We start from the raw sequence: 21,790 nt of genomic DNA on the forward strand, positions 1-21,790 counted from the left end.
TACTGTTTACCAGGGTTGGTGGCTGCCAAGAAGTGGGATCTCGCTGCTGGAGGAGGCAAGCGTGGAGCATTGCTGCAGGCCACAGGCTGAGGGGGTGTTCTGATGTGCGCCGCTGCGGGTGTTTGGTGGTGCGGAGGCTCTTCTGACATTTTGTGAAAGCCCAGAGCCCCGCACTTACATGGTTTAATATGTGGTGGACTCCAGGAAAATGGCTGCCAGGGGAGGCTCATGCGCAGATGGAGATCTCGGCACCAAGATCTCAGGAGATGAGATCACAGCGCTCAGCCTAGCAGCACTGAGGTCCTGGGTTCAAATCCCACCAAAGACAACATCTGAAAGGAGTTTGTATGTTCTCCCTGTGCTTGTGTGTGTATTTTTCTTTGTAGTACTCCGGTTTCTTCCCACACTCCAATGGTATACTGATAGAGAATCTCGATTGTGAGACCCAATGGAGACAGTGCTGATAATGTCTGCAAAGCGCTGTGGAATCAATGGGGGTATATAAGTGAGTAAAATAAATAAATAAAATAAAAAAAGATTCTCATAACCATTTACTGTAAAAAGCATTAATCTGTCAAAGAAGGTAAGGAAGAAAGCTATCCAGATATGGAGAGTAGAAGTGATGTATATGACCAGATTGAACACTCATTTCCAGCAGATGATACCGATATGAGACAACAAGAAACACAACAAAATGACAAAAGCCAAGAACTTGATGGCCCCGCTTACATCACTTATTTGATGCTTTCCTCCTTTTTTGAAATGTTGTTTAGGCAAAGTACTCCTACAAACACAGTTGTAGAGTAGAAAAATGGGTTTTTATACAAAGTACTATTATAAACATGGGTGCATAAAAGTAGAATATTTTTGGATGCACATCAGAGACATGGGTGCATAAGAGTTGAAAAATTTGTTTGTACACACAGTACTATCAGACATAGATGCATAAGAGTAGAAAAATGTGTTTTTATGACCAATATTATCAGAGACATGGGTGCAGAAGAGCAGAAAAATGTCTCTGTACACACAGTACACCACCTGATGAAGATAGCATGTCGCTATCGAAACACGTTGTGAAGTGTTTCAATAAAGGTTTGTGCCTTTTAATTTTTAAGTGCCTTGCCCTTTTTTGCCTCAGCGCTTCTTAAAGACCATGATATCTCTGCTAAGGGCATGCGACAGGAACAGCTTCGGGCACAACAAGTCCTCCTTCATCTTAAGGACCTGCGGTCACGTGACTCTAGGACCTGCGGTCACATGTTCCCAGCGTAACACCAGCATCAGTGATCATGTGGTGTGCCTCTGTGTCCACTACAGGAAGAGCCGGCATACATGGGGATTCATCTCCCTCACCTCTGTATCTTCACCGGAATTATGCAGGGGTGCATAACCCCAGGAGGTTAGGGGCCCCTTGGCTTTCCCTATTCACCCAGGTCCTTTTACTAACAGGTCCTTCTCATGTGTGCTCCTTGTTTTTCTTTTTTTTGCATGTACACACAGTACAGAGAGATGGGTACATAAGAGTAGAATAATTTCTTTTTACGCACAGTACTATCACAGACTTGAATGCATAAGAGCAGAATTTTTTTACGCACATTACTATCAGAGACATGGGTGTATGAGAGTAGAAAAAAGTGTTTGTACGTATATTACTCAGACATAGGTGCATAAGATTAGAAAAAATTGTTTAATGCACAGTACTATCACGGACATGGGTGCATAAGAGTAGAAAAATGTTTTTGTAGGTGGAAGAGGCCATGGAGGAGTAATTCAACACTGTTTTTGTGTGTTTTTTATTTTTTGTTTTTCAAAACAGGAACTGACTTAAAACGACCTACAATTTACAAAGCTAAAAATAGCAGTCTAGAACCAGGAGGCATAGATGCAAGTGGAGAAGGAAGTGGAAGTGGCGGTGTAGGTGAAAGAGGCAAGGAAGCAGTAATTCAACACTGTTTTTTTTTACTTTTTTTATTTTAGGGAACTGACTTAAATGAACATAGAATTAAAAGAAACAAACCTAGCAGGCTAGCACCAGTGGGAGGATGCCCAACTGAAGGAGGAGGTGGAAGAGGCGGAGGTGGAAATGGTGGTGTAGGTAGAAGAGGCAGAGGAGGTTGCCAACACAATTTTTTGTATTTTTATTTGAGGAGGCACCCAAATGAAATGAATCGCAAATAGAGTTAAACACTGGCTGGGTGCGGCTGGTATAGTTGCCTAGTCAGCCATAGATATGGACAAGTTCTGTGGGATCCACCCCTGGTTCATATTAATGAATGTTAGCTTCCCCATGTTGGCCACGATCACACCATCTACTGTGCTAAACACATGTTCCGACACTACACTTGCTGCAGGGCAGGCCAGCACTTCCAAGCCAAAAAGGGCAAGCTCAAGCCATGTGTCCAATTTGGAGACAAAGAAGTTAAATGGAGCAGACCCATCAGTTCATACGTGGAGAAGTGTGGACACATACTCTTCCAACATGTTCTTGTAATGCTGCCTCCTGCTAATACAGACCGTATCAGATAGTGGTGTTGGATGTTGTGGTGTGCTCATAAAGTTTTGCCACATTTTGTCCATGCTAACCCTTGCAAGATGGTGACGGTCCTCAGCTGCGTTGGCGACTTCCTCCTCCACCTCTGCCTTATTCTTCCACTGAGCCCCCCTGTAAGGTGGGAAAGCCATCAGTAGTTTCTCTACCAGCATGCGCTTGTATTCACACATTTTGTGATTCCTCTACAGTGACGGAAGTAATGATAGTACGTTGTCCTTGTAGCCGGGATCCAACAGGGTGGCCACCCAGTAATCATCACTAGTAAAAATACGGGCAACTCAGCGGTCATTGCACAGGCACATCAGCACGTATTGGCTCATGTGTGTCAGGCTGCTCAGAGGCAATGACAATCTTTCCTTGGTGAGAGGTGTATCTTCTGGGTCCTCTGTATCTCCCAGCCGCGCTCCAGTAATGCCCGTGAGCTGCTTTGAGTGCTGTGAACACAATTGTTCCTCCTCCTCTTCCTTTCAAACTGTCCCCTGGCTGTACAGTTGGGTACCTGGCAGTTGATGGGACTGCAATCCACCCTCCGAGCCATGTATGGATGACAGGCCTGATAACGGTGTGAATTGGCCCTGCTTCTCCTGATCCACTTCCTTCTGTGCCACGATCTCATCCATCATCTCTTGAATAATTTTTTCCAGCAGGCATATAATTGGTATAGTTACATTTATGATGGCATGATCAGCACTGACCATATTGGGGGAGTTTTCAAAGCAGCTTAAGAAGGCACACATGTCCCACATTGGTGATGAAGTGGTGTTCTGCAGAGCAACTAAGCTGTATGGGCTGCAGCTTATCCTCCACTATTGCCGGCTGCTGCTTGCATAGTCTCTCCAGCATATGCAAGGATGAGTTACACCTTGTTGCTATGTTACATATAAGGTGGTGAGTGGGAAGGTAGAAGTGACGCTGCAGTGCAGACAGGTGAGCAGCAGCAGGGTGAGAATTCTGAACGTGTGCACACACTGCCCGCTCTTTGAGCAGCAGCTCTGACACATGTGGGTAATTTTGCATGAATTTCTGAACCACCAGGTTCAGCACATGTGCCAGGCAAGGGATGTGCATCATGTCAGCTAGGCCCAGAGCTGCTATGAGATTTCACCTTTAATCGCACACCACCTGGCTGGGCTCGAGGTTCATGGCATAATCTACTCATCTGTCTGCTGTTTGGCCCGTATCCATAGATCCTGTATGGTGTGGCATTAGTTCACCAAACAGATGATTTTGAGAACATCCTGCTGTCATTTCCCCCTGGCTGTGTTGAAGTTGGTGGTGCAGGTCTTACTGTGACTGGATGAAAAGACGGTGGAGTAAGTGGAGTGAGAGGAGGATTAAACATGGATGGAGAAATGTCCAGCAATCCTAGGTGGTGGTAGAACATGCGCTAGAATGCCTTCCGTCTCCAAATCAGTTGCCACTACATTTATCCAGTGGGCAGTTTGGGAGATGTAATGTCCCTGGCCATGCTTACTGGTCCACATATCGGTAGTTATGTGGACCATGCCACTGATGGCATTGTGCAATGCACACCTGATTTGGTCCGCAACATGTGTGTGCACGGCACGGATGACCTACCTGGAAAAGGAGTGGTGGCTGGGAACAACTTACTGCAGGACAGCCACCGCCATCAGTTTTTTAACTGTCTGTTTCCACCCGTCACAAAGGATTAAGGTATTCGTGGTAGCTCTGGGTCTGCTGAAATTTAAATATTTTTATCTTTTGGTACAGTTAAAGTTAATGTTAGTCTATTGCTAGAAGTTGTCTTTTAGAATGGTCAGCTGATGTTGGTTTGTAACCTCTCCCACCTTCCTTTAAATAGTCACATGACCCATCAGCTGATCATTGGTTAGAGAGTTTTTGGTCTACGCAGACCAGTAAGGTGTGTGGAGCTTGCCCGTGACGGGTGTGTTGCTGCTGTGGGAATTCTGCTATCCTGGTGCCATTTATTCTGCTGCTCTGGAACTTAGCAGCAGAGCCTAGGCTGAGTAGTTTTCTTTTTGTCTGTCCCCTGTTAGTCTTTTCCCATGTGTTATCATCTGAAGTGGTGAGGCTACCATCCTTGCCTGCCAGTGAACAAGTCAGGGTTCATAGAGGTGACAGTCAGGGACTAGACATGTGATTACGGTGGGGGGGGGAGGACCCAATTAGGGAGTTAGGGAAGCTTAGGGACATAAACAAGTTGGTGTCAGCAAGTGTCCCATCCCTTGCTCCCAACCGTTAGCGCCTTCCTCTCCTTTTTCCATCCCGTGTTATTTATGTGCTGTGTTGTTGTCCCCTGACTTACCCGTGTCCGAGCATGACATTATTACCAACCTGCACCATTTTACAGAGATCCGATGGCTCAAGCTGAGACTTTTGCATGACTGATCGAGACCTTCACAGATGAGTTACTGAGTTGCAAAAGCCGCATTCCCCTGGTTTGTTTGAAGGGAGACAACCAGGATGTGTATATATCCTCCACTTTTACATCTCCATTTACTATTTCGCCTGAAATAGTTGTTGGGCAGAAAATGAACGTGTATATATCCTCCACTTTTCCATCTCTGTTTACCATTTCCCCTGAAATGGTGCTTGGTCGGAAAATGAAGACGATTCCGGTTCTTGTGGGTAGTGGAGCTGTAGTCAGTTTGGTGGATTTTTGCTTTTCTCTGACTCATGGTCTATCTGGTAAGATGCTAGGGAAATCCATTCCTATTCATGCTATTGATTCTGCTCCTTTCAGCCAGAATAGTTTGACGCAAGTCATACATAATGTGAACTTGCGCATAGGGACTCTTCATCAAGAGTTCCTGTTGTGCTACGTCTTGGAAGGTATGCCTACTGCCATTGTCTTAGGCCTTCCCTGGCTGACTAAAAACAATCAGGTCATAGATTGCGGGCCAGAGAAGTAGCCAGTTGGGGCAATTTTTGTAATAACTGTTGCCTGGGTACTTTGAACTCGGCCGTCTTTATTAAATCTACCTCTTCTTCTCCAGTGGAAGTGGCTAAGGGGCTACCAGAAGTTAGGGGTTAAACTCGACACACAGGTTAACGCTAAATCTCGAGCCCTCTGGTGGAAAATTGGTCAAGGGAGGCTGATGGTTCTCACTGAGCATCTTGAGCATAAGAGTTTTGTGACACAGGGGGACACCTCTGTTGTCTGTCCTTCAAGGAGAGTACAATCTTGTGCCAAATGTACGTGTAGTAATAAATGTTCAGGTCAAGACCTGAGTGTGAATGAGAATGTGGCAGTGTCCACTAGAAACATCAGGTGGACATACACATCAGGCACTCTGGGTTCTTGGGTGATCAGGCCACATCAGATGGTGGCTGTACTGAGCCCTGGGACCTTCCAGTTGGAATTACACCCAGTGATGCATATCCATAATGTGTTCTACAGGTCATCGCTCAGATTTGTTGCGCTTCCGGAGCCTACGTTATTATCATCACCATGGGTCTGTGTTTTCTATGACCTTGAGGACCAGGTGAATGTGAAGGTGAATACTAGTGGTTTGATGCATTCTTGCCAAGTCAAGTCTGGTGGTAATGGTCCAGATGCCCCTCGTAGAAAGGGGGGTACTGTCACAAATTATTAAAGGATTCGTGGCAGTTCTGGTTCTGCTGAAATGTAAATGTTTTTTTCTTTTGGTCCAGTAAAAGGTCATTCTCTTGCTGGAAGTTGTCTTATAGGATGAACAGCTGATGTTGGTTTGTAACCACTCCCACCTTCCTTTAAATAGTTACATGACCCATCATGTGATCTTCAGTTATAGAGTTTTTGTTCTATGCAGACCAGCAAAGCGGGCGTGATGTTGCTGTGGGAGTTCTGAAATCCTGGTGCTGTTTACTCTGCTGCTGCTAGGAGCCTAGGCTGAGTAGTTTTCTTTTTGTCTGTCCCCTGTTTGTCTCTTCCCTTGTGTGTTACTATCTGCAGTGGCAAGGCTAGTGCCTTTGCCAGCAAGTGCATTAGCCATGGTTCATAGAGGTGATAGTCAGGGACTAGGCAAATGATGGCGGCGGGGGGGAAGGACCCACATAGGGCATTAGGGAAACTTAGGGACAGGCACAGGTTGGTGTCAGAAAATGTTCCATCCTCTGCTCCACCCTACTGTTAGGGCTTCCTCTCCTTTTTCCATCCCATCTTATTTATATGCTGTGTCATCCGCCGAACTTACCCTTGTCTGAGCATGACACTACCAGCTGGAATGGCAACATTTTAAGGGTCACTAATTTGGAAATGCTGTAATTCAGGACCATGGCTCAGGTGTGTGGTTCTCCTTTTTCTCTCAAGGGTTTGGTGTGCAGTTGCTCGGTGACACTCGCGGTGATGCTGTCACATCCTCTTTTTGCGGGGAGACACCACTACATAAATAGTTAGGCCAGAAAATGTTGAGGTGGTGTTAGATTGGATGACTGATCGTGCCTCCAATTCCTTCACATTATCTTCCACCTGTTCCAATGGACTGGAGAAAGTATAGACTTGGCATGTGAGGTCCTTGGTCATCCAGCTTCCTCCCCACCCCCTTGCAAATCAGCCAAGCAGTATGGGCCCCAAGTCATGCAGAAATCTCGTCTGCTATTTGATGACTCCACTGGCTGGGGTTCCATGGCTCATTAACCTGGCCCTGCCCCAGAAGTGGAAGAGATTGAGTGCACTTATGTTAAACCACTTGTTATGTTAGAAGATGGGTATATGAGAGGGCTAGAGCACACAGTCAGTGGACCACAGCAGGACATCTCAGAGGATGACGAAACATAGTTGACAACTGCAGCAGGGAGGGCAGGGGTGAGGAGTGGATGGAAGGTGATGCAGGGGATGATTAGGTCCTAGGCCCCACATGGAGCAAAGGCCATATTAGTAATGTGTGCAGTTCGGAGGAAGAAGAGGTGGTCATGCTGCCCCAGAGGCACAGCAAAGGAGGGAGAAGGGTGCAAAGGCACAGCGGACGGCACCTACCCAATACATTGGCTGCTACTGCCCACCGATCCACTGAAATGAGAACACCAAAAACATCTCAGAAGAGCTCCCTGGCATGACATTCCTTCATCTGTGTCATCAGAGCCTGAAGTGAGCTTTAAATCTTCTGAACCTGAGCACCACCTGCATGACTAGGCATCTGAATTCCAAGCACGAGGTGCAGTGGAGTACACACAATAAGAAGCATAACAGATCTGAGCCTCCTCCTGCTCCCTCTTCTGCTGTGGTCTCAGCTTCTTCCTCCCACTCGTGACTAACAGGGCCACCTGTCTCCCCGCAAAAAGAGGATGTGACAGCATCACCGCGAGTGTCACCGAGCAACTGCACACCAAACCCTTGAGAGAAAAAGGAGAACCACACACCTGAGTCATGGTCCTGAATTACAGCATTTCCAAATTAGTGACCCTTAAAATGTTGCCATTCCAGCTGGTAGTGTCATGCTCAGACAAGGGTAAGTTCGGCGGATGACACAGCATATAAATAAGATGGGATGGAAAAAGGAGAGGAAGGCCCTAACAGTAGGGTGGAGCAGAGGATGGAACATTTTCTGACACCAACCTGTGCCTGTCCCTAAGTTTCCCTAATGCCTATTGAATTGAACATCCAGTAAAAAGTCAGTGTTAGGGGTTCAATAATGGACACTAAGTGTCCGGTACGAACCCAGAACTTTACAGTTTGAGTTCGCTCATGCCTACCCTTCACCCCAAAGCCTGTTTTCACCTTCCTGACCAAGCCAAATTTTCCATTTCTGATCTGTGTCACTTTATAAGGTAATAACTCTGCAACGCTTCAACGTTTTGAGGTTTCTGTTGAAGCTTTTACTGGGAACATTCTACATAACATTTTGGATCATTTTTATCCTGTGCCCTATGCTGAGCACTTATATCAAGGATTCCATCTAAATCTCAGAGTAACGTGATTCAGATGAAACACCGAGAGTTCCATTCATTATAATGATGCAGACAGTGTTATTCCGCTACTAGCCTGGGGAGGAAGCAAAATAAAGTATACAGACATTACAGCATGAGCTCACATCAGGTTCTTTCTGTGACGAAAAACATGTTTAAAAACAAGCAGCAAAAGCTTTACCTCTTAGAAAGAATGAATGGTAATCCCATTATATCTTGCCTATATCCCCTGTCCAAGAGATGTGGTGTGTTCAGAAAAAGCCATTACAGGGTACGTAGCAGAAGCATTATCTCAGGAACATTTTCAAACACATCCCATTGTGGAACTCATTTTTATTCCAAGATCTGTTAATTAAAATGTTCTTTGTTCTTGGGAAAACCCCTTTAAAATAGAGACAGTGTGGTGATTATAGTCAGGATGGGCAGCAAGGCAGTTAGAGCTAATAAAGACAGACAGTGTGGGGTTTATTGGTAATAAGTAGTGTTGAGCATTCCGATACCGCAAATATCGGGTATCGGCCAATATTCACGGTATCGGAATGTCGATACTGAGTTCCGATACTTTTTGCATATTGAATACCGGAATCGGAAGTTCCCATAATGCTATGAGCCAGTTTGATTTGATTCAGCCAATGAGGAATCCTCAGAAGTGTGGGCACATCCTGTTAGGCATGTAGGCATGTTAACTAATGGCATGGCTGTGATTGGCTGCTGAAATGATGTCATGATGCACTATAAAATCCGCCTCCGCCATTTAGGGTTCACTCTGCTGTGAATTCAGTTAGGGATAGGCTGCTGTTCAAGACTCTGAGGGACAGTTAGAGATAGCGATTTGCTATAAAATATTGTGCTTTACCCAGGCTACATTATCAATCACTGTAGCTTTCTTTTGCCTTGCAGCGCTGTTCACAGCTGTCTGCAAGGTCTGTGTGAGTGCAGCTCACTCTGTAGTGTGTCCTGCAGCCACCTCTGGTTGTAGGCCGCTCAGCGTGCGTCACTGCCTCATACATATTTATTTTTGTTTTATTGCTGCTCATTTTTCATTAATTCTCCTATTAGTGTGCATCCATCTGTATCCATCTACATTGGTTGCAAACACTATAGGAGTAGACAGCGGAGCCTTTCTGTAGTCTTTCAGTGCTAGTGCCCAGTTCTCTGCACTGTTAACGGCTGTCTGTGAGGTCTCTGTGTGTGAGTGCAGCTCACGTTGTAGTGTTTTCTGCACCACCTCTGGTTGTAGTCCGCTCAGCGTGCGTCACTGCCTCATACATAGTCCTTTTTTTGTTTTATTGCAGCTCATTTTTCCTGATTTTTTTCTCCTGTTAATGTGCTTCCATCCGTATCCATCTACATTGGTTGGTTGCAAACACTATATAGGAGTAGATAGAGGAGCCGTTTTTCTGGCTTGTGTCCTGCAGCTGCAGCCAGATTAGTATTAGCCTATTTTTTGGAGCCTCATCTATTGCATTGTAGGTTACCTTCCTGCATTGTAATAGCTCCAAAAAGTTTGTGATACTATCGCTTTTATATCTTTGGTCACATCCTTTTTGTTTTCTTGAAAAAAAAACCACGTAAATAAAGTTCACCAAACACTCCACATGACAGTTGTGTAGGCCACATTAGCTCATATTAAAGTGTAGTCCACACACTTTATAAAATTAGTGTTTCTTATACCTCTTAGCAGCTGTTCAGGAATAAGCACACTAAGCCCCCCCTTTGTACTTTTCTGCCTATCTTTATCAGTCTACCAAGATGAAGAAGGCAGGGAGCAAGGCATGTGGTCGTGGGCGTGGAGTTTCAGCAGGGAGAGGACGTGGGGATTCTGTTCCTGCTGCGGGCACCAGTGACTCAGCATCCCCCAGTTTTACCAGGCAACAGTCCTTTATGCGCAGCTTTGTAGGACCTTGCCGTACCCCACTGCTGCGGGATGAACAAATTGAAGCCGTTGTCGGATGGATGGCAGCTAACGCATCGACTTCAATTACTTCCACATCCTCTCAGGGCCAGAGCACTGAAGAGCAACCATCTGTCTCTTCACCACCTGCCAAATTGCCCAGGCAGTCAGAGAGCCCTGGACAGGAGCCATCTCTACTTCTGTTCTCTGAATCTCTTGGCTTGGAAACAGGGGGCCAGCCAAGCAGCATTCTAGAATGTGAAGAAGAGGGTGTATGCAGTGATGCGCAACTGCTTTGTCCCTCTGAATCTGAAGAGACGGGTGGGCCAGTGCCTATGGTCAGCACACCTCAGTACGCATCAGATGATGATGAGACTCAGGTGCCACTTTCTGGTGTGTACTGTGCTGGCGAGACTACTCAGGAGAAGCAGGTGTTTGAAGAGCGTAGTGCAGATGATGAGGTCCTTGACCGATCATGGCGTGAGGAACAGGAAGGTGGTGGGAGCAGCTCTGAGGAAGAAATTATCCGAACGGCCAAAACAGGAGGGAGAGGGAGGGGACAGACTTGGTTGCCTGTAGCCTCCACTTCGGCACCCGTTAGGAGCATTCCTCTTCCAAAACCCAAAACGGGCGCTCCAAGGACTTGCAGTGCGTGGTCCTTTTTTGACACAGTTGCAGATGACATTTGCTTTGTCAAATGCAAGCTGTGTAAACAGAAAGTCAAAAGAGGGAAAAGTGTCAGCAACCTCAATACCACAAATATGTGGAAACATGGCGGACTAAGCACGTGGTGGAGTTACAAATACACACTGAAGACTTAGGCCAACCTACAGCACCACCTACCACCTCTTCAGCTCGTGTTGTAGCCTCGTCCTCCAGCTCACACACAGCTGGTTCGGCTTCCTCACAGGATTGCCATGGAAGAACCTCTGGCACTGTTGTCCAGAGACCCAGTGACATTCCACCCACAGCACCATGTTCCCTGTCATCCTCACACTCCCAGGCCACTCTACAGCCATCGGTATCACAGGCATAGGAGAAAAGGCGGCCATACTCGGCAAACCATCCCCGAGCACAGGCTCTGAATGCTGGCATTGCAAAACTACTGGCCCTTGAAATGCTCTCATTCAGGCTGGTGGAGACTGACACCTTCTGAACTTCATGGCATTGGCAGTCCCACAATACACCGTGCCCAGCCGCTTTTATTTCAGCAGGCAAGCCGTCCCTGCCCTGCAAAAGCATGTGGAGGGAAAAATTAACCATGCACTACTAAACGCCGTCAGTAGCAAGGTCCACCTGATCACCGATGTGTGGACCAGTAACCATGGACAGGGACGATACTTTTCCCTCACTGCCCATTGGTCAATGTTGTGGAGCCGGGTACAGATCTTGAGAGTGGAGCTGTTTGTGTTCTGCCAACTCCAAGGTTTGCAGGAATCCAGTCTGTACACATTGACTCCTCCTCATACTCCAGTTCCTCTGAATCAGCGCTGCAGGAGCCTGTTACGACCAATATGAGCACAGCCGTGGCCAAACGTCAACAGGCCGTACTCAAATTAATTTCTTTGGGGAATCGAAGCCACACAGCGCAGGAGCTCTGAAATGACATCAAGCAGGAGAGCGACCTGTGGTTTGTGCCAGCGAATCTCCAGCCAGGCTTGGCAGTGTGTGACAATGGCCGAAATCTGGAGGCAGCTCTGGGCCTAGGCAACCTCACTTACATCCCATGTCTGGCACATGTGCTCAACTTGGTCATGCAGAGCTTTCTGAGGGACTATCCGGATCTTGATGCACTGCTGCACAAGGTCAGCATAGAGTGCGCTCACTTGCGACGTTCCAGCATGGCAAGATCACGCATTGCAGCTCTGCGGCGCCCATTCCGCCTTCCGGAATATCGCATCATATGTGACCTATCCACCAGGTGGAATTCAGCGTTACATATGTTGGAGCGGTTGTCTGAGCAGCAGGCAGCAGTAATGGAGTACCAGCTGCATCAGGCGCAAACAAGTTGCACTGTGCGCCGGTCACACTTCAGCACCACTGAGTGAGCCTCTATGAAGGATATCTGCCATGTTTTCCGTGCCTTCGATGATTCCACGCGGATGGCGAGTGCAGATGATGCACTAGTCAGCATGACTGTCCCCCTTATCTGCCTGCTTAAAAAAACACTGCAAGCACTAAGGGAGGAGGTTTTGGAAGAGGTGGAGGATGAGGAGTCACAAATGCCATCTGCTTCTGGACAGTCTGCGCAACGTGGTTCCTCACAAAGGCCTAGGCAGGGGACACTTTGTGAGGAGGATGAGGAGGAGTCATTGGAGGAGGAAGACATCTCTCCAGAGGAGGGAGGTACACAATGCTCTAGTAGTCAGTATGTACAGCGAGTGTGGGGTGATGCAGAGCAGGCAGAGATGACGCCTCAAGCAGGGGACAGCATTTCTTGGGCAGTTGGGAGTCTGCAGCACATGGTTGATTTCATGCTGCAGTGCCTGAGAAACGACCACCACATCGCCCACATTCTCAACACGGTTGATTATTGGGTGTACACCCTCCTAGATCCTCGCTACCGGGACAACTTACAAAGCCTCATTACACCGTTGAACCGGGAGCGTAAAATGCGGGAGTACCAAAACACACTGGTGCATTCCATCATGTTCTCCATTCCACCTGAGAGCAGTGCTGCTAGTGCTTTACAAAGCAGCTCTGTGCGTCGATGCAGTGGAGGAAGCTCTGCACAAAGAGGGAGCAGAGGCAGCGCCTCAGCACAAGGCAAGACCAGTATGGCCCAAATGTGGCAACATTTTGTGTGCCCGCCACAAATGTCTACACCATCACAGATGGCTCCAGTCAGCAGGAGGCAATGTTTCCGTCAGATGGTGACAGACTACATGTCTTGCCCTGTCAGTGTACTCCCAGACGGCTCTTCACCCTTCAAGTTTTGGGTCTCTAAGCTGGATACATGGCCAGAGCTTAGCCAGTATGCATTGGAGGTGCTGGTTTGCCCTGCTGCTAGTGTATTATCGGAAAGCGTCTTTAATGCCGCAGGTGGTGTACTAACAGACCGTCGCACGCGACTATCCTCCGATAACGTTGACCGGCTTACTTTTCTGAAACTGAACAAGGCCGGGATCTCGCCGGAATTTGCCAGTCCTCTTCCAGAATAAATAATTGGTTGGCAACAGTATCCAGGTCTCCTGTTGTATTCATGTTTCTACCACCTGAACTGTAATCCCTGGGCTCCAACACCGCCAGTTGTTGCTCAGAAGTGCCGTCTGCACAGAGAAGAACACTAGCTCCTGTGTTAGTGGGGTTCAGTAACGCCAGCTGCTCCCCTGCTGTGTGTCCGGTAATATCTCCAGCTCCCTCCACATTCAAACTACATCAGATTTTACACTTGCTCCAAGTAGGCCTCATCCTACTCCATGAATGACCCTGGGCTCCAACACCACCAGTTGTTGCTCAGAAGTGCCATCGCACAGAGAAAAACACATGCTCCAGTGTTAGTGGGGTTCAGTAACGCCAGCTGCTCCCCTACTGTGTGTCCGGCAAAGTCTCCTGCTGCCTCCACATTCAAACTACATCAGATATAAAACTTGCTCCAATTAGGCCTCAGCCTAAACCCTGATTGACCCTGGGCTCCAACATCGCCAGTTGCTGCTCAAGCATGCCATTTGCACAGAGAAAAACACATGCTCCAGTGTTAGTGGGGTTCAGTAACGCCAGCTGCTCCCCTGCTGTGTGTCCGGCAATGTCTACTGCTGCCTCCACATTCACACTACTGCTACACTAGTAGTGGGAATGTGGACAGAGCAGGAGACCTTGCCGGACACACATCAGGGGATCAGCTGACGTTACTGAACCCCAGTAATACAGGAACAAGTGTTGATTGTGCAGACGGCACTTCTGAGCAGCAACTGGCGGTGTTGGAGGCCAGGGTAAATACTAGAGACAGAGTGGAGCCAGAGGCCTAATTGGAGCACGTTTAAAATCAGTAGTAGTCTACAAAAGATATTAAACTTGATGAAATTAGGCCTCAGCCTACACCCTGATTGACCCTGGGCTCCAACATCGCCAGTTGCTACTCAGAAGTGCCGTCTGCACAGTCAACATATGCTCCAGTGTTATTGGGGTTCAGAAATGTCATCTGATCCCCAGCTGTGTGTCTGGCAATTTCTCCTGCTCTGTCCACACTCCCACAACTACAGATTTTAAACTTGCTCCAATTAGGCCTCTGTCTCCACTCTGTTTGCAGCATTTTCCCTGGGTTCCAGCACCGCCAGCTGTTTCCTGGCATTGTCTTTGGCACAGGTACTCCCTCCTGCCCAGCCTGGTTCCAGCACGCCTGCTGTTTCAGGATAGTGTCAATGTCACTTTGCCACCAATACGTTTTCCTGTCGTGTTGCGGTCGGGTTAGCCGCGTCTATGGTGCCTGCAGTTTATGGGCTTCCTATGTGGGCTGCGGGATCTGGCAACAAAGGCTGGTTCCGTAGTGCCAATAGGACAAGCACCCCCTGTAGGACTGTGGGCTTCGGTAACTACAGCCGGCTTGCAGCCTTGCAACTTTGTTTTTCATGGGTACCTTCTGCTACCCATCCGGGTTCCAGTACCATCAGCTGGTTCTCGGCAGTGCCTTTGGCTTAGGTGCCTCCTTCTCGGTATCCGAGTTCCAGCAACGTCTGCTGGTCCTTAGTAGTGCTTTCTAGCACAGGTACCTCCTGTTCCAGCACCGTCAGCTGGTCCTCGCTAGTTCCATTGGCTCTTGCAGCTTCTGCTACCCCTCCGGGTTCCAGCACCGTCAGCTGGTTCTCGGCAGTGTCTTTGGCACGGGTACTCCCTCCTGCCCAGCCTGGTTCCAGCACGCCTGCTGTTTCCGGGTAGTGTCAACGTCACTTTGCCACCAATACGTTTTCCTGTCGTGTTGCGGTCGGGTTAGCCGAGTCTATGGTGCCTGCAGTTTATGGGCTTCCTATGTGGGCTGCGGGATCTGGCAACAAAGGCTGGTTCCGTAGTGCCAATAGGACAAGCACCCCCTGTAGGACTGTGGGTTTCGGTAACTGCAGCCGGCTTGCGGCCTTGCAACTTTGTTTTTCATGGGTACTTCTGCTACCCATCTGGGTTCCTGTACCGTCAGCTGGTTCCCGGCAGTGCCTTTGGCTTAGGTGCCTCCTTCTCGGTATCCGAGTTCCAGCACCATCTGCTGGTCCTTGGTAGTGCTTTCTAGCACAGGTACCTCCTGCTTAGTAACCAGGTTCCAGCGCCATCAGCTGGTCCTCGGTAGTGCCATTGGCTCTTGATCCTTCTGCTGCCCCTCCGGGTTCCAGCACCGTCAGCTGGTCCTAGCTAGTTTCATTGGCTCTTGCAGCTTCTGCTACCCATCCGGGTTCCAGCATCGTCAGCTGGTTCTCGGCAGTTCCTCAGCCTTCTTGTACCTTCTGCTACATTTCCAAGTTCAAGCTTTTGGAAATGGTTTTTGGTTATCACTCTGGATCTCCCTGACGACAACCCTGAAGACGACGACCCTGAAGACCACCCCAAAGAAGACGACGACCACGAAAAAGATGACCCTGAAGAAGATGACCAAGGGGACAAAGAACATGAAGACAACCACCAAGATACAGAACAACAAGAGACAGAAGACCAAGAAGCAGAAGACCAAGAAGCAGAAGAACAAAAAGCAGAAGAACAAAAAGCATAAGACTAAAAATCAGAGCAAAAGATATTATCTAAATTATAAGCAGAAGAAGACTATGCAGTGTATGGGGGTGAGTCTGTTCCTCCTCGTGGTGCCCCTGGAAAATGCCTGCTGCTGCAGGCCAAACTGAACGCGGACAAATTATGTTGTAAATCTTTTGTGACAGGAAGAACGGAAGGTGTAATCTTCAAACTTTTATAGTTAACTACAGGAATGACTGTCAAAAATAAGAATATGATGAAGAAGAATAGGAAGAAGATGAAGAAGTAGAATATGAAGAATAATAGTTGAATAAGAAGAATATGAAGAATGTAAAAAAAGAATAATAGGAAGAAGGTGAAGAAGAAGAAGATGAATAAGGTGAAGAAGAAGTTGATGAAAAAGATGCTGCTGCTGAGGATCATGAAGGAGAAAGTGTGGGAGAAGTAAAAAAGAAGGTGAAGAGCATGGAAGTAGTGAAACATACATATCTGACAAAATCTAAAAAAGGTTAACATAGTCAATATCTTTGTAACTCCGAACGTCTTTAAAGAAAAATTTTTTTTCCTGCTATTCCATTTGATTGGGCTAAACCTCTATGCCTTTAATGTCTCCTCCACCTCCTCCAATACATTCTACATTATTATTAGTTGTTTTTCTTCATGTAGAATTAACCTACAAGGAAAGAAAGGGTTTTTTTAATTCCGATATTTGTTCCATTGACTTGCATTGGTTTCCGGTATCGGAATTGGCGATATCCGATACTTTTTGGGTATCGGTCCGATCCAATCCGATCTGATATTTCACGATATTGGATGGTATCGCTCAACACCAGTAATAAAGCTAGGGAGGACAGTGCGGTAGTTATAGCTAATATGGGCAGACTGTGGTTGTCACAGTTCATAAGAGCAGACAGGGTGGAGGCAATATTTTATAGGAGAGAACATGTACCACAAGAGGGACAGGCTGTGGTTATATTTTATGCAGGGAGTACAGTAAGGGACAATTATTTATTCGTGTACACAGCGTAGAGTGGATATTTTTATTCAGAAACATTATCATGAAATTGTTATTTTTAAGGGCTGTGGTGGAATGTGCATCAGAAAATTAGAGACAAGTTCAGAATGTAAAAAAAATCATTGTTGTTTGGACAAAATAGAGAAAAAAGAAAGAGAATGACTTCAATCAGGAAAGATATAATCTATAATGTACCTGGATATAAAATTTTTTTTGTGATACTACAGTAACTATGTCTCATCAGTCCTGTGGTTCCTGTCTAGTGATGGCTAATAGCTACAACTCCCAGAATTTCCTTACCATTGTTAAAGACATATTGAGAGTTGTAGGCTCATGCAATACAATTGTATATGGTACTGCTCTGAAACTGCAATTGATCATTTTACTAAGATCTGTGATGTATTGATATACTGATGGTGGTTCTGGTAATTATTTCATGTACTGAAGGTGCGTCTGGTGATGATGATTTGTTTACTGATTATAGTGGTGATTAGAGTTGAGCGACTTTTGGTTTTTTAGGGTCGAGTTTCGTTTCGTGAAACCCGACTTTTCCAAAAGTCGGGTCAAGCAAGATCGTCCGATTATAGGGAAAAGTCGGGGTCGTCCCGAAACACGAAACCCAATGTAAGTCAATGGGGAATAAAAGTCGGCAGTGAGAGGAGGACAGGAAACACACCTACAGTGCCCATTTGAATGCCAAAAGCATCAATTCTTCTTACTTAAGCTTGTCAACCTTAATTAACTTCATAATACAAGTTACGCACTGAAAAATGGGGGTTATTTGGCTAAAGTTGTGGGGGGGAGGGCTGGCTGCAGGTTTTCATGTGCCCTGGGCGAAAGAGCGCCCCTTTAATACATACCACAACTCATCATGCTCCGATACGGCAGAGAAATAGCGGTATAGTACAATGAAAAATACTTCACTTTTTACATCTCATGACGAGGCCCATCTATTTCTCCATACAGAATCATTGGTCCCATATAATGTTTGAAACAGTATATGATGAGCTCCACATAATGCTACAGTATATGTTGGTCCCCATGGATGAAGCTCCACTGTCTTATGGGCCCAAATAATGCTCCAAACATAATGGGCCCCATTTCTAATGCTCTAGTGTATAATGGGCCCTGTAAATGCTGCTCCAGTGTCTGATGTCCACCTTTGGAATGTTCCAGTGTATGGTGGACCCCATCTATCATTCTCCAGAGTATAGTGCTCCCCAAAAATTGCTGTCCCAACATTGAAAACAATCAAATAAGTCTCCTCGCTAGGGAATCCCTGTACTTGTCTGGACTCCTCGTTGTCCCCATCTTCCATCTCACTGCACAGTATTTCAACTTTGCAAGTGCTGTGATCCTGAGCAAGCAGGGGGGGCCCACTCGTTGGCGACGGCACTGGCACAGGGCCCCTGATAGTACGGTGGTGTGTCTGATGGCGGGTGGGCCGAACCTGCACTTTCATCTGCAGCTTCCTCTTTGTCACTGTGTAAGATGGAACTGTATATGGGAAGGGTAACCTGAGTTTCATCAGGGTCAGATTCAGGTCGTGTAGCGTGCGAGGGGAATGTAGTGGTCTGGGTCAATGTACCAGCAGATTCATCGAGCAGTGGCTGGGCATCAGTGCACTTGTGTCGCCCCCAGGAGTACGGTCGCCACAGTGGCATTACCTTCTTCCTAGGGAGTGTGACGTCATGCTTGGGAGCAACGAAGGATCTCTCTAGCAGGTTAACTGATTGGGTGGCGTTATTCCCACGAGTCATGACCCTCCAAACAGCGTTCATGAAGGCAAAGTGTTTGTTTTACGTGGGCAGTATGGTTGCAAAGCTGAACCTTAAAGGAATGTCCAGAAGGGCACCACCAGGAGTGGAGCCTACGGTTAAATTCGACTCCACCTGGGAAACCTCAACCATGCCAGCTACAGAACAGATGCACACATTGCAAGCTTAATTCCGTTAACGAACGAGACTCCGTCATGCCCCGCGGTCCGAGTCCGGCTTACTAGAGGGACACGTGAGGCTCTGGCACATGAGATTGGCCAATAACTGATGTGTCATGCCCTTACATGTCCGTGGCTGCATGTGCGCTACACTGAAAAGGCCAGCGTTTGTCACTTACAGGTGCAGATAACCCGCTGAACAACGTTAGTGATGGGGATCACTGATTACAATTATTACCCGCGAACAATGATTTCCCAGTAAGTGCAGGTCAACCGCAGTTCCGGAATTAGGCCTAACCGTCATTCCTGAAAAAATGAAAAACTTACATGTGCAAACCACAGGTGCTGTAGCTTGCTTAACAGCTCGCCAGCCGTTCTCACGCCCAGTATGGATTACACATGATTGCACAAAGGTGAGAAAGGGTACCGTATCCCCAGATAACATGTATGGATAGCGTACACATTCAAAATATATGTCTATACATCAGGAGGCATGCTCAGACGGTGTTAGGCCCAGTATGGATTGCACGTGATTGCACAAAGGTTAGAAAGGGTACCGTATCCCCGGATAACATGTATGGATAGCGTACACATTCAAAATATATGTCTATACATCAGGAGGCAGGCTCAGACGGTGTTAGGCCCAGTATGGATTGCACGTGATTGCACAAAGGTTAGAAAGGGTACCGTATCCCCGGATAACATGTATGGATAGCGTACACATTCAAAATATATGTCTATACATCAGGAGGCAGGCTCAGACGGTGTTAGGCCCAGTATGGATTGCACGTGATTGCACAAAGGTTAGAAAGGGTACCGTATCCCCGGATAACATGTATGGATAGCGTACACATTCAAAATATATGTCTATACATCAGGAGGCAGGCTCAGACGGTGTTAGGCCCAGTATGGATTGCACGTGATTGCACAAAGGTTAGAAAGGGTACCGTATCCCCGGATAACATGTATGGATAGCGTACACATTCAAAATATATGTCTATACATCAGGAGGCAGGCTCAGACGGTGTTAGGCCCAGTATGGATTGCACGTGATTGCACAAAGGTTAGAAAGGGTACCGTATCCCCGGATAACATGTATGGATAGCGTACACATTCAAAATATATGTCTATACATCAGGAGGCAGGCTCAGACGGTGTCAGGCACAGTATGGATTTGACGGCCCAGATTACACAGCGGAGGAGCAGGGAGAGGTAAAGATTGCAAATGCTGGGGCCCTGCCCAAGCAAGGGGGGCCCACTCGTGGGCGTCGGTACTGGCACTGGGCCCCTCATAGTACGGTGGTGTGTCTGACGGCGGGTGTGCACCACCACCGTCAGAGACACTTGATTGCACTATGAAGGACCCTGTGCCAGTGCCCGCGCCCAAGAGTCGACCTACCCACCTGTCCAGGGCAACGGCACTCGCACGGTGTCGTGCGCTAGGTGGTGACCCCGGCCATGGGGGGGGAGGCAGCACAGTTAGGGAGTTTTAGAAAGTGGCATATGTTGATGTGGACATTCAGCTGATGCAAAAGGTGAAATAGGTCAAGTCCCAGGAAGAGGTGGACCAAAGCAAGCCATTTTTCTGTCACCCTATGTGTCATCAGGGGAAGGTGGGACAAAATCCTTGGAAACCCATGCGTGGTTCATTTTAATGAAGGTTAGATCATCCACATTTTGGGTTGACGGACGGGTCCCTTTTTTCTGTCAGGATTGATCCAGCTGCACTGAAGACTCTTTCCGATAGCACACTTGCAGCTGGGCAAGCGAGCTCCTGTAAGGCATATTGTGCCAATTCAGGCCAGGTGTCCAGTTTAGCGGCCCAATAGTCAAAGGGGAATGACCTGTGTGGGAGAACATCGATATGGGAGGAAAAGTAGTTTGTAACCATAGTTGACAACTGCTGTCTCCTGTCACTTTCCATCGATGCAGTATTACCAGTTGTGTGAGCGGTACTTGAAGAATCAGTCCACAACATTGTCATGAAACCCCTGTCTCCAACGCCACTTCTGCTGTGTGCACCACGAACACCTCTGCCAAGCTGCCCCCGGCCCGTACGGCTCGTGTGAGAACCATCACCGCTGCTGTGTGCTGGGAATGCCTCAAGCAACCGATTTACCAGAGTTGCTTGTTTATTAGCCAATATTAGGTCAAGGTTCTCCTGTGGCATGATGTTTTGTAATTTGCCTTTATAGCGTGGATCCAGGATGCTGGCCAACCAGTAGTCGTCATCGTTCATCATTTTGGCAATGCGGGGGTCCCTTTTTAGGATCCGCAAGGCATAATCTGACATGTGGGCCAATGTTCCCGGTGTCAATGATGCACTGCGAGTGCTGGTTGGAGGAGCACTTTCTGGCAAATCCACATCCCTCCATTCACGCACAAACCCTGTACCAGACCTTGCCATGCCAACATTTTCACTTGCCCCACGAGATGCATCCTCCTCCCCTAAGTAATCATCCCCATCATCCTCCTCCTCCTCCTCTTCTTCCTCCACCTCGTCCAGGAGAGGTCCCTGAGCAGACAATGGCTGAATGTCATCAAGGATTCCCTCCTCCTCTTCCTCCTCATCAACATTGGCTGCAGAAGCCTGCTCCTTAAGGTGCGTCAAAGTTTGCATGAGCAGACGCATAAGTGGGATGCTCATGCTTAGGATGGCGTCGTCTGCACTTACCAGCCGTGTGCATTCCTCAAAACACTGAAGGACTTTACAGAGGTCTTTCAGCTTCGACCACTGCACACCGGTCAACTCCATGTCTGCTCTCAAAGTGCCTGGCCGTGTATCCTCCCACAAATGCATTATGGCCTGCCTCTGCTCGCACAGCCGCTCCACCATGTGCAGGGTGGAGTTCCACC

Source organism: Dendrobates tinctorius, unplaced genomic scaffold (assembly GCF_039654945.1).
Source record: "Dendrobates tinctorius isolate UK_male_01 unplaced genomic scaffold, ASM3965494v1 ptg000111l, whole genome shotgun sequence".
NCBI lineage: Eukaryota > Metazoa > Chordata > Amphibia > Anura > Dendrobatidae > Dendrobates > Dendrobates tinctorius.